Source organism: Rhineura floridana, chromosome 5, assembly GCF_030035675.1.
Source record: "Rhineura floridana isolate rRhiFlo1 chromosome 5, rRhiFlo1.hap2, whole genome shotgun sequence".
NCBI lineage: Eukaryota > Metazoa > Chordata > Lepidosauria > Squamata > Rhineuridae > Rhineura > Rhineura floridana.
In genome coordinates this window covers 82472831-82487437 of record NC_084484.1, presented here as the reverse complement: position 1 = coordinate 82487437, position 14607 = coordinate 82472831, and the positions used below count along the sequence as shown (strand labels likewise).

General features: G+C 43.4%; 1 pseudogene; it reads left to right on the top strand.

Annotated features, from left to right (window-relative positions):
* The first annotated feature begins 12203 nt into the window (after positions 1 to 12203).
* On the top strand, positions 12204 to 13834 carry LOC133385857 (serine/threonine-protein phosphatase 2A 56 kDa regulatory subunit delta isoform-like; annotated as a pseudogene).
* The last annotated feature ends 773 nt before the right edge of the window (positions 13835 to 14607 follow it).

Below are 14607 nucleotides of genomic sequence, written 5' to 3'. Positions count from 1 at the left end.
TGCGTGAAATTGGGCATCGGCCAGGTTGGGTTGAGAGAGCCCCGGATCATTATGGGTCAAGTACAGCAGCCCAGAGTTATCCGGGGCTCTCAGAGGGTGGGGCGTAGGGCAGGAAAGAAAGGCAGGCATGGGCAGGAAAGAGAAAGCTGGATGGGAAAGGCATCTCTTTGCAGAATATGGTGGGTGCTTGCCTTTTCAGCCCAATTTCTCCTCCTTCCTGCCAGGCCTCCCCAAACACCACATACCAAATCACCTCCATGAGCGGCTTCTCTGCATGCAGGGAAGCCTCAAGCAAAGGAACAGCACCCTGCAGTAGGGAATCCTTTTGCTTATCAGCCAATATGAGGGAGGATTCATTTTGCATGGTCCAGTTGCTCATTTGCGGATGGTTTCCGACCACATTTTTAATCTGAAAAACCCACCCCGAATAACTTTGGGGATGGATCCAGAGTGGGGTGGGTGGTCTCATATCTGAGACAGGGCAGATTGACCCTCTTTGGGGCCCACAGATTGGGACCATGAGGCAAATAGGGAGGGCTGTGCACAGGCCTAGGACTTACCCCAGCCTTGGCTGAACCAGCCTTGGCTGAGACAGTTGAGCCGCAATATATCTCCAGCTGAGCCTATGCTCAGCCAGTGATCTTACTCCAGACTCTGCTCATCCTGGGGAATCTTGAGGTTGGATTTCTCCCTAAGTGTCTTACAACTTTACCCAGTACAGGAAGTAGTTGGACCAGATAATTCCCAAAAGGTTAAAGGGCTGTTTAGTGGAGGCAGCCAGGAAAAAAAAAGATATCCAGTTGGAGGAAGATGAAGGAGAAGGAAGAATTCATTTGATTGTTTCCTCTCATGGTGCAGGCTACAATCTGTACCATAACAGCTCTATTAACATTTTACTCAATAAAACTTAAATACATTATTATTATTATTATTATTATTATTATTATTATTATTATTATTATAAAATATAATAATAATAATAATAATAATTGTAGCCAGCTCCTGCTTAATCCTCTTTCGATTAGATGAAGGCAAAAACATGCTACAATCTTTACACACTTCGCTAGTAGTAAGTTCTATTGAATTCAGAAGTACGTACTTGATTTGTCATGAAAAAAGATTGTACTATTCCACACCCATAGGAGTAAGTCATTTAGCTGAAGCTGCATTTTAAAGCCACAATTTGAAATCATCCAAAAAAATAAAAAACTTGGATCTATAATTTTTTCAACAGCTCCATCCCACAAACTCTTCTAATTATACTATGTTATGCATGCTTTTATCTCTCATAGTCAACCTACAATGAACCTTTGTTTTGTATGATTGCTTTAGTCAAGGATCCCAATTAGGGGTGTGTGTGAGAAGGATCCAAACTGGCAACAAGTTGGATTGCCACATGTGAGAAAAACAAAATAGATATCTAACTATGAAATGACAAATTAATGACAAATCAATTCCTGCTGAAAAAACAAATGTATCTAATATGTGGTTGTATCACTAATTTCACTGCATAGAAATGCATTTATTAAAACATTAACTATGGGGGCATTGCAGGGGACTTCAGACAGTTAAGAGTTCCCTAGGTGGAAAAGAATGTGTAAACTTAACTTTAGCTTTGCACTAAGTTATCCAAAAACATTGCAGAAGATGTGGATTATATGACCCATATTGGCTGCATATCATTCATATGTATATACATAATGTTAATTTGCTATGTTCAGCACATTGATTTAACTCTGTGGCTTTAAGCACGCCTGTTGCCATGCTGGGTTGTGTCTCGTGTGTAAATAACAAACACATTCAAGCTTATAAGGAACCCATCCTGCTGACCTAGTTGCTATAAAGGAGGATTCAGTTTGTTTATATCCAAGCATTGGAATCCTGACAGTTTTGGTAGGCATCAGATCTTTTCTCTATCAGAAGAAGACCACTGTGTGAGCTTGCTTCCCCCTCCCCTTTCTTTGGACATTACATTCTATTCTTTCCAGGAAATGAAATGTTGATTTAAGCATCCACACTGATTATTGTATTATTCCTGCTGATGAAACAGGACTGATAAATTATTCTGAATCAAATGGATGAAAGCACAATACTGGATATGCTTAGTATGACACAGAACAGAGAAAGTCCTTCCCCCTAGCTAAAAGTTATGTCACGGCAAAAATTTTAAGACAGCATCATTATAGTTTTACTTTACTGTAACACACATCAAAGCTTACAACTCATTTTAGGATGCAGCTGGAGTCCAAGCTAAGAAAAGAGTTGGAACATTAGCCTGAAATATAATATAATAAAATGTAAATGCTGCACTGTGTTCATGCTACATTGTAAAATGTGGTTTATTGACACCACTTAAAAACAGTGCATCTGTGTTGCAGTCAATGTTATGGGCAGGTGCTGTGCAACTTGGTCTATAATAATGCAGTTATGTTTTCATGGAAAATAATTAATGAGATGTGAAGCTTTCCCTGATGATAATATGTTTTTAAAAACCATTTTGGGAACTTAACCTCACAACTAAACTTAGAGTGAATAATTGCATTGGAAATAGTAAATAATTTATCAGACAGATGCAAACAGTCCAGGATAGCATGGATTTGCAATTAATCTCGATGTGGCAGCCTTTATATTTAGATATGTTTAGGGCTGGCATCTGTCCATTTTTCATCCAGATGGCACATAAGAACTGAAGATCTGTATCTTATTTCCAGGTCTGGATAGTCAAAATCTGGGAATGGCTAAAAGATGGGAACAGATTAATTTAGGCACTGTTCCTTCTCCACCTAGGTCTCTTCTGTTGTCACTTGATTCAGTGCCAATGAAGCTCATGCTTGCAGTGTTCTCTGCTTGGAGGCCTGGAAGAGTAGAGATAGTTGAGGAAGACAGAACTAAATTGATTAAGCCAATGTATTAGCTTTCTCAAACTGTCCCCTACTCCTGTTACCTGGCTTTTCCAGACAGTGCTCATGGCACTCTGCTTGGGAGCTTAGCTTTGCAGTTGGAGAGACAAAAGAGGAATCCTGCCAGCATGAGCCCTGGGTGAGTGCATTGAGAGAACAGAAGAAAAGAGGGCATTAGGGAAAATAGTGGCAAAACCAATGTGCTCAATCCTCAGCCAGGATGAGCTGCAGGATGAGCTGCTGGATCAGACCAAAAGTTCATCTTATCCAGTATTCTGTTGACAACAATGGATAGCCAAAGGAACCTGGAAAGCTTACACGTAGGGAGCAAAGGCAAGCTTTCCTCTGTTCTTTTGGCCCACCATATGGTAATCAGAATTTAACATCTCTGGACTTGGAAGATCTCATTTAGTTATCATAGCTAAGAGCCGTTGATATGGCGATCCTCAGCAGGGCAGCTCTTGGTTTATGTGGGTCCTTGGGCACAGGGTATCAATGGGCTCCTTGTCCTTCCTCCTCAAACTATGCTCCTCCACCCTCTTGCCCCCCACCCCTTTAAAGTAGGCATTTGAATCCTGGACCCCCATGGCCTAGTCTAGCAATGGGCTCTGTTCCTGCAATAATCAGATTTGCCATCAGATTAATTATTTTTTCTGATATTCTCTATCTTCGCAGAGAGAATTTTGAGGCAGCAATTCTCTGCACCTGGCTTTTGATTCATTCTTTTCCCCCAATTCTTTATTAAAATTTGCTTTGAAATCATTGGTAGTGTGAGTCATACTTTTATCAATCTACTTTCTATGTGAGCTCTTCAAGTGTGTATTCCTTTTCACTGATGCCAATGAAGTGTTGATTGTAACTGACAGACAGAAAGCAGCAGGGGTGAGTGAGATGTTGATTGTAAGAAGGAGGGGGGAAGACACTGACTTGATTATCTGCCTTAATCTGATCTGCAATGCACTTGAAAAGGAATGTAAACAGGCAGCAATTACAGAGTTCAGAATAAAGATACCAGTGCAGACTCGTTAATAAATAGTGATTATAATTATAATATAAAAGAAGGAAACATTTACATACAATAGAAGAAAGAGAAAATACAACAGTCCCCACAAAGTGTAGTGGCAACTTCCTCTCACTGTTGGCTTCCCTGATAAATACAGAAGTAGCATTTAACTATCTGCTCTCTCTTCTGACTCACCTGCCCACCAATACCCACCTACCCTATCCATTTTATTTTGGCTTCTTCTCTCCATTTCTCTTACTTTTGAAGAAGCTGCCATGTGGGGAGGGAAGAAGAAAACATCTCTTCTGACTTTTTCAGCCCAATGCCACTCCCGCTTCATCAGAGAGGCAAAAGGCCTTGGTAAAAGCCACTGCTGCCTCCAGCTCTTGTCCCTTTACTTCTGGTTTTAAGTCTCTGGGGTGGCTTCTTCCTGCACACTGTGTTTGGTGGGAAGGTGTACAGTGTAGGGCCTTTAGAATGGGAATGATTCAAAGTGCATGCACAGTGGCTGCCCAGCATAAAACTACCAGACACAGAATACACGTTGAGCCATTTTAAGCCATGCAGCCGCTATGCATGCAAACCAAACTGCTCCTATTCAAGAGAGCTTACATCGCACACATTCCCATTCAGCCCAAATCATCCAGGAGGAGGGCAGCTAATAGGTTGTAGTGCAGCAGCATTAGGTCTGGGACTGGGAAAGAGTAGCATTCAGAATCAGTAGGCTTAACAACTTGAGCATCTTAAATTGGACTGGAAAAAAACTGACAACCAGTGCAGCTGTTTTAAAACATGGTTGATATGAGCTGTAAATGGAACCTCAGCCAGTAATCTGGCTGCTGCATTTTGGATCAGTTGAAATTTTGGAATCCTCTTCAAGGGCAGCCCCACATAGAACCCATTGCAATAATCCAATCTGGAAGTTACCAGAGCATGGAGTACAGTGGCCAAGTCATCTCTGTCCAAAAGGGTCTGAAGCTGGTAAATCAGCCAGAGCTGGAAAAAGGCAACCTGAGCTTCCAGTGACAATTGTGGATCCAGGACAACCCCTGAGCACTATTGTTTATAGTGCTATGTTTCCCCATGCATCACCTTCATGTTCTCTGGATTAAACTTCAGCTTGTTTACTCTCACCCAGCCTAAAACTACCTTCAGATACCTACTGATGAATTCCACAGCCTTCCTGGGTTTTACTGGTGGAAAAGAGATCTAGAAAGCCCTGGAACCAGTACAATACTGTACCTCCCAGACCCAAATCAGTGAGGCAATCCAGAAGGATACCACGGGGGGCAGTTTAAGTCTATAGTTAAACAAATGTGCCCTTATGACCAATGGGATTCATTTCAAAGCATTATTATTGGCACAAAAATATATATTCTAAAATCAGCAAAAATCCCTTTCCCAATTAAACTTTCTTTATACACATTGATAGTTGGGTTCATTGATTAAAAGGGGCATTTCTCTGGAATTTCTTGTTAAATTCTTTCCCATGTGCAAATTAAACTATTCCTTGTGATCTAAGGTTATTTTTCAAAGTTATATTATATTGTGTGTACTTGCGGCTTTGGGAAAGTAAACTTAAAACACTTTTCTTTTTATTATTTCTAGAGCTAGTCTGGAGGGGGTGGTCCTGGTCAATACAACTTAGAAGCATCCCCCCTCCCCACTCAGTTGGGCAGCAAAGATTTTTCCTAGTTAGATTCATCCTGAGGCAGCAGCTTTGATTATTCTTTTTTGTGAAATCCTCCAGTAGGGAAAGACTTCCCCTGATACTCTGGCACATCATATTTATTCGTGTTCGATCATTCAAATGATTCAGGTTCAGTTACAGATGCCTTCCTGATTCCCCAAGATATGCAGAAGTTATTGTCAAACATAATGGCCAAATAGACTGAACAAAATAACCCTACAGGGACAAATAGCCAAAAGAACCAAGTGAAATGTATGAAGACCTAACGGGTTAATATTGCAGATTGCCAAGAAGTTTGTTAAGGCAGTTAGATGTAATGGATCCAGGACTGGGGGCTGAATGGAAACCTGAAGATACATCAAAGAGTTTGAAAATGGTTATATTAGCATTTTGAATATTACTTTCACATTTAATTGACATCTCAGTATGACAAGCAAGATATTGCTTTTTCTGTTTGAAGTGGAAGGTGTACAAGAGACTGAATTGTCCCAAACCCTGCTGATGGAGAAGAAGAAATATCTTCACTCACTTAACCCTGTTATAGGGTGATGGAGTATGGCTTTACATGAGAAATAATATGGGCCTTGTGCCTCTGGCTCCACCCAAATGCCTGTTTGTCAAATTGTTACCTGTTTGCCACCCCCCCAATAACTTTTATTAGACCGACTTTTTACTTAGATCAGGATCCACAGGGGCACTCCAAATGGGAGTTAGATGTTGCATAAATCCCCTCTCTCAGTCCCTTCTCCAATACCCCCCCAGAATACCCCTTTTTGGGGCCTTCCACCAGCACCCCTTCTGCTGGGCTGGGCTTCCCTGGCAGACCCCAGGCTGAACTGGCAGGCTCCTGGGTCCACCATGGCTGAGCAGGGGCAACGGGCTTCTGCTGGTGGAGCCTGGTGAAACCAAGACCCTGCCAGCTCGGTCGGGGTCTGACACATCCAACTCCCCTCAGCCTTGTGTAAATATGAGTTGGATTGTGCCCTTACTTTTGTGTGACCAGGAAGAATTTTCCTACCCTGGGCTCCTACTGGAAAGAAGGGCGGGATATAAATCTAATAAATAAATAAATGAAATAATACCCTACCAATTGGCAAGAGCAAATATTTTAAAAAATAATAATTTTGTATAATAACTTACAAACTTTACTTTCTTTCAGACCATAGACATAATCATAACAGTATTTCAAGCTGGCTGCTTATAACATGGGCAGACCTGGTCCGATTTGTCCCACAAATAAATAGAGCATTGTTAATATGAAGAAGGTGCACTTTTTGTTCAAAGGGATAGGTTTAGGCACTGCCCCGCTCCCCCAAACCTATACTGCACCACTTGTTAATATGATTACATTTTAAAAGCCATTGGTCTTTAAACATGTACATATTAGGGATGGAATCTTCTCCTTTTGCACATTTTGTTTATAAGTGTGGCCCCAATGCTTATTCATGATTCTTCACTGGTATTGATTATCATTCTGAACTCTGTAATTATTGCCTATTTACATTCCTTTTCAAGTGCATTGCAGAGCAGATTAAGACAGATAATCAAGTCAGTGTCTTACCCCCTGCTGCTTACATCAGCACCTCATTCCCCCTCTGCTGCTTTCTGTCTGCCAGTTACAATCGACACTTCATTGACATTAGTGAAAGGGAATACACATTTGAGGAGTTCACATAGAAAGTAGATTGATAAAAGCATCACACTGTGACAGTGGGTTACAGGAATGCTCAAGGCTCCTTGAACTTCTATCCAAAGCCCAATGAAAAATAGAGTTGTTTAGAACAGGGATGGGGAGCCTGTGGTCCTACAGATGTTGTTGAAGTCCAACTCCCATCAACCACAGCCAGCACGGCCAATGGTAAGGGATGATAACATTGGGAGGGTCACCAGTTAGCTGCTTATCCTTTCGACAGTTTGAGGGTGTCTTTTTATCATTAAGCTATGATGAAAATAGAAAACCAAATTGCACCTGACATTTTTAAAGACACACATTCATTTTTAGTAATTTTTAGATTTCACTGTTTGACACCTTCCAGAAAAATCTATGTTATAAATTTGTGATTGGTATAAATATGCATATTCATCCTTTTGGGGTTGTGGGCTGCATGGAAACAGCAACATGTGTGTCTATGTGTATGAGGGTTCATGCAACACATGAACACAATAACCAACCCTTATTGTTTTGGCTGTGTAATTTCTGAGGAGCTCATGTCAGCAACATTCAACATAATTTTATGGGTAAAGTTATTGAAGAAGCCATAGTACTGGATTCCTTCTGCACATAAGCTATCCAACAAAATACTGAGACAGCATTTCTATTAGAAAAAGTTAAGATTGTCCTCAAAACTACATTATTTGCTAAATACTGCTAAATCTGCACAGGGAGCAAAAAAGGAAGGAAAATTCACTTCAAACAACAATGATAAAAAACCCTCAGTCCTAAAAGCCTCTAAACCCCAACTGACTATTAAATGGAGGAACTAATTTGATTTATGAATCCAAGGAGAGCAATGAGCAAACATGCTGGAGTGCATTATGCAAGGAGCAGTGGTGTTCAGCAGTGTTAACCGGCCAAAGGCATTCTGGTGTTGGAAAAGGTGAAACATTTTCTTTCTGGGTTTAAGAAGTGTGAAGAGCTCCCAGCAAAAATGAGACACAGTGTAAGCCAGTCTCAGTCACCCCATGCATGTTTTCATCTAGAAGAGATAGTACAAATGGTGCTAATGCTCTTGTTTAGCCCCCTGACGGCCGTGACTGAACATGCTGCTACTGGTGGTTTGCTGTTCCTGCCTTTGTCAGTTTGCCTGATGAACAAGGCTGCAACAGATGGATACATTTATTGCAAAAATACTGTTTTATAACAGAGACAAATTCCAGAAGAATTCCAGTGCTGCTCTGCAGTTGTAGAGACATGAACCATTGTGAAGTCTCTGAGATTAATTGGTTAAACTGTGGCATGAATCTCCCTGCCATGCACCTATATGAATACGCAGCAGCTAGGGTAGAGCATCAATGAAACTAGTAGTGGAAAGTAAGGGACATATATCTGGAACTGAGCACAGGTAAAAAGTTAAATAATGGTGCTGTAGTACTAATATAAGCCCACTACCATTTTCCTTTACTCTGGGGGTATGATGATGGGGACAAGTTGCAGTTGCTTGATGGTGAGCAAAATGCATTTTGTGTCTGTCCAATGCATTCTTCCTCACCTGTTCTGGAATTTAATCCTAGGATGAAAAACAGAGTTCCTGGACTGCATCCTGGCAGAAGTCAAGACTTGGGCAGGGTCCAACCTCCACTATAGTTTGATCTCAGCCCTCCTTTGTGGAGCTTGGTAGGGCAACTTTTAAAAGGCTAAAGAAGAGCTGAGCTACAACACCACAGCCAGACTAACTACAAGAGGGTTTTTTTCCCCCATTTTCATCATGGAGCACAGTCAACCTTTCCATGTAGAGCGATCAGTAGTGGTCAGTGTGGTGGGGCAACAGAACCATGGAGCTGCTCTCCCAAAACCGGTGTCTCTGCAGCTTATCTGGATGAGGATGGGGCGGGGCAGGGCAGTGGCAATGTCAGGCTGCACGGACACAGAGGTGGAGGCAATATAGCCCTCCTGTTGGTGCATTGGTGCAGCCTTTTCTCCCCATCATCTGTTACCCTTCCCCACCCTAGCCTCTTCCAGGTATGCTCCAGATTTCAGTCTGGTTTCAGGCCTGGTTACGGGACAGAGACAGCTTTGGTCGCCTTGGTGGATGACCTTCGCAGAGAGCTGGACAGGGGGAGTGTGTCCCTGTTAGTTCTACTGGACCTCTCAGCGGCTTTCAATACCATCGACCATGGTATCCTTCTGGACCGCCTTGCTGGGATGGGACTTGGGGGCACCGTGTTATGATGGCTCCATTCCTTTCTGGAGGGACGAACTCAGAAGGTGGTGCTGGGGGACTCCCGTTCAACTCCTTGGCCGTTGACCTATGGGGTCCCTCAGGGTTCAGTTTTGTTCCCCATGTTATTCAACATCTATATGAAACCGCTGGGAGAGGTTGTCCAGGGGTTTGGGGTTCGGTGCCATCAGTATGTGGATGACACTCAACTCTATTTCTCCTTTCCACCTAAGGCCAAGGAAGCTGTCCTGGTCCTGAACCAGTGCCTGGCATCAGTGATGGACTGGATGAGGGCGAACAAATTGAAACTAAATCCAGACAAGACAGAGGTGCTCCTGATCAGTCAAAGGGCAGATCAGGGAATAGGGATTCAACCTGTGCTGGATGGGGTTACACTCCCCCTGAAGACACAGGTTCGCAGTTTGGGTGTGCTCCTGGACTCAGCTCTGAACTTGGTGGCCCAGGTCTCAGCCGTGGCCAGGAGTGCCTTTACCCATTTAAGACTGGTGCGCCAGCTGCGCCCGTTCCTGGAAATGCCTGATTTGACTATGGTGATGCATGCCTTAGTTACATCCCGTTTAGACTACTGTAACGAGCTCTACGTGGGGCTGCCTTTGAAAACTGTTCGGAAACTTAAACTGGTACAAAGAGCTGCAGCCAGAGTGTTAACAGGGGCTGGTTACAGGGACCATACAACTCCCTTGTTACAACAGCTCCACTGGCTGCCAGTTTGTTTCCGGTCACAATTCAAAGTGCTGGTTTTGACCTTTAAAGCCCTATACGGCCCAGGTCCAGGCTATTTGTCAGACCGTATCTCTCTGTATGAGCCTGCCCGGGCCCTGAGATCTTCAGGAGAGGCCTTTCTCTCAGTCCCAACACCCTTGCAAGTGCGATTGGTGGGGACGCAAGATAGGGCCTTCTCAGTGGCTGCTCCTAGGTTCTGGAACTCCCTCCTTGCCATCCTTCCGTCGGCAAGTAAATACTTTTTTTATTCCGACAGGCTTTTGGGATAGAAGGTGTTTAGGATTGGGCTTTACAAGGCTTGTTTTATTGTTTTATATTATTATTTGTGTTATTTTAAATTGTTTTTAGATTTTTAAGTGCCTTTTAAGGTTTTAAGGTTGTGCATTGTTTAATTGTATTTTAAATTGTATGTTTTTCTATGTTTTTAACTACATGTAGTTTTATTTGTAAGCCGCCCTGAGTTCCAGTTTGGAAAAAGGGCGGGGTAAAAATAAAGTTTCATTCATTCATTCATTCATTCATTCATTCATTCATTCATTCAGTGTCAGGTGGGTGCCTACATGACTCTGCCCTACTACACCAGCTGATAATGAGAGAGGGAGAGAGAGGGAGCATATGGAATGCAACAGTGTAATGTTATTATATCCAAAGGTTATTCCCTGGAAGACATTGTTCAGATTATCAAACTGTTCACATGCTCCCCTATGCACTCAGTGGTCAGGATTGTTCCAACATTGCATGCCCTGCCGCACCCCCCTCCTCAATGGCTGTGCTATGTCTTACAAGGGAAAACTTTTGGTGTGTCCACACCCAGGAACAGTTGGGTCCCCAGCATGGCTGGCGTTTCCAATCATATAGGTTGAGCTGGTCTGAAGGTAGATCTGCTGTTAGATCTCTCGGTGATAAATAAGGCTTTCTGACTCTCAGTAATTTATAATAGCAAGTAACATTAGAAAAGGGAGAGGGGAAGATCCATGTTTCCTTCTAATGGCTTTTTTGTCAGCCTTAGTGTTCAGCAAGCCCCACTAGCAAAATGATGATGATGATGGCAGCAGGGGAGGAGTATTCACTGGTCACCCTAACCAGTTCTTTGTGCTGCAAAATGCATCACTACTGATTCCACCAGTGTGATTGACAAAACTGACCACCCTGCCACCTCGCCCCTTACATTCTCCCTGCTGGTAAGCAGCAGCCACCCACGGGCCAGGTCAGGTAAAGTGCCACTCCCCCACCTCACTTTCCGCTACTCCTGTTATAGGTGTGGGATAGGAATGTGGAGCCAGCACTGACAGGCAACTCAAGGTAGGCTTTAGAACAAAGCTGATCAAGCAGCAGGGTAGGGGGGAGGTGTGTGTTGTCTGGAAAGAGGTCAGAGACTAGACACGTCCTCCAAGTCAATATGTAGAATATACCTCATGGGGGGGGAAAACTGACTGGAGAAGCCCAGAGGTGGCAGTAGATTATAACACTCATTCCTGGCACAAGAAAGGGCCAGATGTGAGTTAATGAACAAGCCTAGAGATAGGAAGTTGCAGAAGATGCTCTAAGTGAGAGGGGTTGTATACAATGAAATTTCCCTGTAATTTTGCCAATGAAGCCCCTTTTTTTTTTCTCAACATACTTACCTGGCCACATATTTTCCTGTGAACGTATGGAAGCAGCAGGCACGCTTCAGTTTGGACAAACTGGAACAGGTTCATAGGAATGCAACAAGGATGATCAGGGGTCTGAAAACAAAGCCCTACGAGGAGACACTGAAAGAACTGGGTATGTTTAGCCTCGAGAAGACTGAGGGGAGATATGATAGCACTGTTCAAATATTTGAAAGAATGTCACACAGAGGAGGGCCAGGATCTCTTCTTGATCATCCCAGAGTGCAGGACATGGAATAATGGGCTCAATTTACAGGAAGACAGATTTCGGCTGAACATCAGGAAAAACTATATGAATATAGCGGGAGAGGCCGAGCGAGCTTTTTGAGTTCCAGGATGCCCTACAAGCTGAAAAAAGAGAAGGTCCAGCAGCAGCAGCAGCCACCGCCGCAGACCTCAAATAAGCGACCCGGCAACAGGAACACCCCCACCTACACAGCTGAATAAGATCAAGGATTCTGGGGGACCCCAGATAGTAAAGAAGGAGCGGCGACAGACCTCTCGCTTCAACTTGAGCAAAAACCGGGAGCTTCAGAAGCTCCCTGCCCTTAAAGATGCACCTCCTCACGAACGGGGAGAGCTGTTCATACGACAATGCTGCATCCTCTTTGACTTTGTCTCTGACCCACTCAGTGACTTGAAGTTCAAAGAGGTGAAGCAAGCGGGTCTCAATGAAATGGTGCAGTACATCACACACAACCGGGACGTTGTCACAGAGGCCATTTACCCTGAAGCTGTTATCATGTTTTCAATGAATCTCTTCCATACACTTCCCCCGTTGTCCAATCCCACAGGAGCAGAATTTGATCCTGAAGAAGATGAACCTAGACTGGAAGCTGCTTGTCCGCACCTCCAGCTGCTGGACCTGTTCGACAGTTTGACAGTGAAGATCCAGAGAGCGGGACTTTCTGAAGACCATTTTGCATAGGATTTATGGGAAATTCTTGGGCCTGCGAGCGTATATAAGGCGGCAGATCAACAACATATTTTACAGGCTTATCTATGAGACAGTACACCATAATGGAATTGCAGAACTGCTAGAGATTTTAGGAAGTATAATCAATGGGTTTGCTTTGCCCCTGAAGGAAGAGCACAAGATGCTCCTCATCTGGGTCTTGCTACCATTACACAAAGTCAAGTCTCTGAGCGTCTACCACCCCCAGTTGGCATATTGTGTGGTGCAGTTCTTGGAGAAAGACAGCAGTCTCACTGAACCAGTGATTATGGGCTTGCTGAAGTTTTGGCCAAAAACACACAGTCCCAAGGAGGTGATGTTCCTGAATGAGCTGGAAGAAATATTGGATGTCACTGAGCCCTCTGCGTTTGTGAAGGTTATGGAACCTCTGTTCAGGCAACTGGCCAAGTGCGTCTCTAGCCCACACTTCGAGATGGCAGAGAGGGTGTTGTATTATTGAAACAATGAATACATCCTGAGTTTTATCAGTGACAATGCAGCCAAAATTCTCCCTATCATGTTCCCAGCACTCTACAAGAATTCCAAAAGTCATTGGAACAAAAGAGTCCACGGTTTGATCTACAATGCACTCAAGCTGTTCATGGAGATGAACCAGTAGCTGTTTGATGACTGCACACAGCAGTACAAGGCAGAGAAGCAGAAAGGGTGGTTCAGGTTGAAGGAACGAGAAGAGATGTGGCACAAGATTGAGGAACTGGCCCGCCAAAATCCTCAGTACCCCATGTATTGCGCACTCCCACCTTTGCCTCCTGTTTATTGCACGGAGACGGAGACCCCCACTGCAGAGGATATACAGCTACTGAAGAAAATGATGGAAACAGAGGCTGTGCAGATGCTGAAAGACATGAAGAAGGAGAAGGTTGTGCTGCATCAGAAATCAGAGCTTCCTCAGGATGTCTATACCATAAAGGCCCTGGAAGCACACAAGAGAGCAGAAGAGTTTCTCACCTCAAGCCAGGAGGCACTCTAACGGGCTAGGGAGCCCCTGGAGGGAACACAGAAATGCACTTTGTTCTAATATATAACTAGGGAATAAACATGGTGAGATGTGCCTGTCCTTCACTCCATTCTCATTCTTTCATTATTAATTTTAAATGTTTTAATGTATTTGGATGTTTTATTTTTGTACGTCACCCAGAGTGGCTGGATAACCAGCCAGATGGGTGACTGACCGACCGACCGACTGACCAACCGACCAACCGACCAACCAACCAACCAACCAACCAACCAACCAACCAACCAACCAACCAACCAACCAATAAATAAGATGCCAAGATAATCTCTGGAGTAAATTATCATAATTTGTAGGACCCCTTGGCAGTTTCCTGAGTAGTTTTGTAAAAGTAACATAAACGCTGTGTGATTCAGAAGTGCACATTGCAAAAAAAGCAATGTAGAGATTTGAAAAACTAGGTCTCATTGACCTCACTGGAGCCCAAGTTAAGATTTTCCACTGATCAGTCTTCAATGATAGCTGCTTGACATGACAATTGTTATACAGTGCATCAACACAGAGTACACTATGATAACTAAATGAACCAATTCTAGAAGTATATCAAGAGCGGCACAGCTGTTTGAAACTACATCTGCGTTCCTCACCCTGCCATTCTATTATCAAGACAAGAGTATTTCTGAGCTCTGAGCCTTGGTACACTTGCTGTTAAAAGAGCAAGCAGATGTTTAAGAGGCACTCCAAGGAATTGAGCAATCAAAAGTCAAGCTTAAATAATTGAAAGTGCAGTTCTATCTAACCCTACATCATGA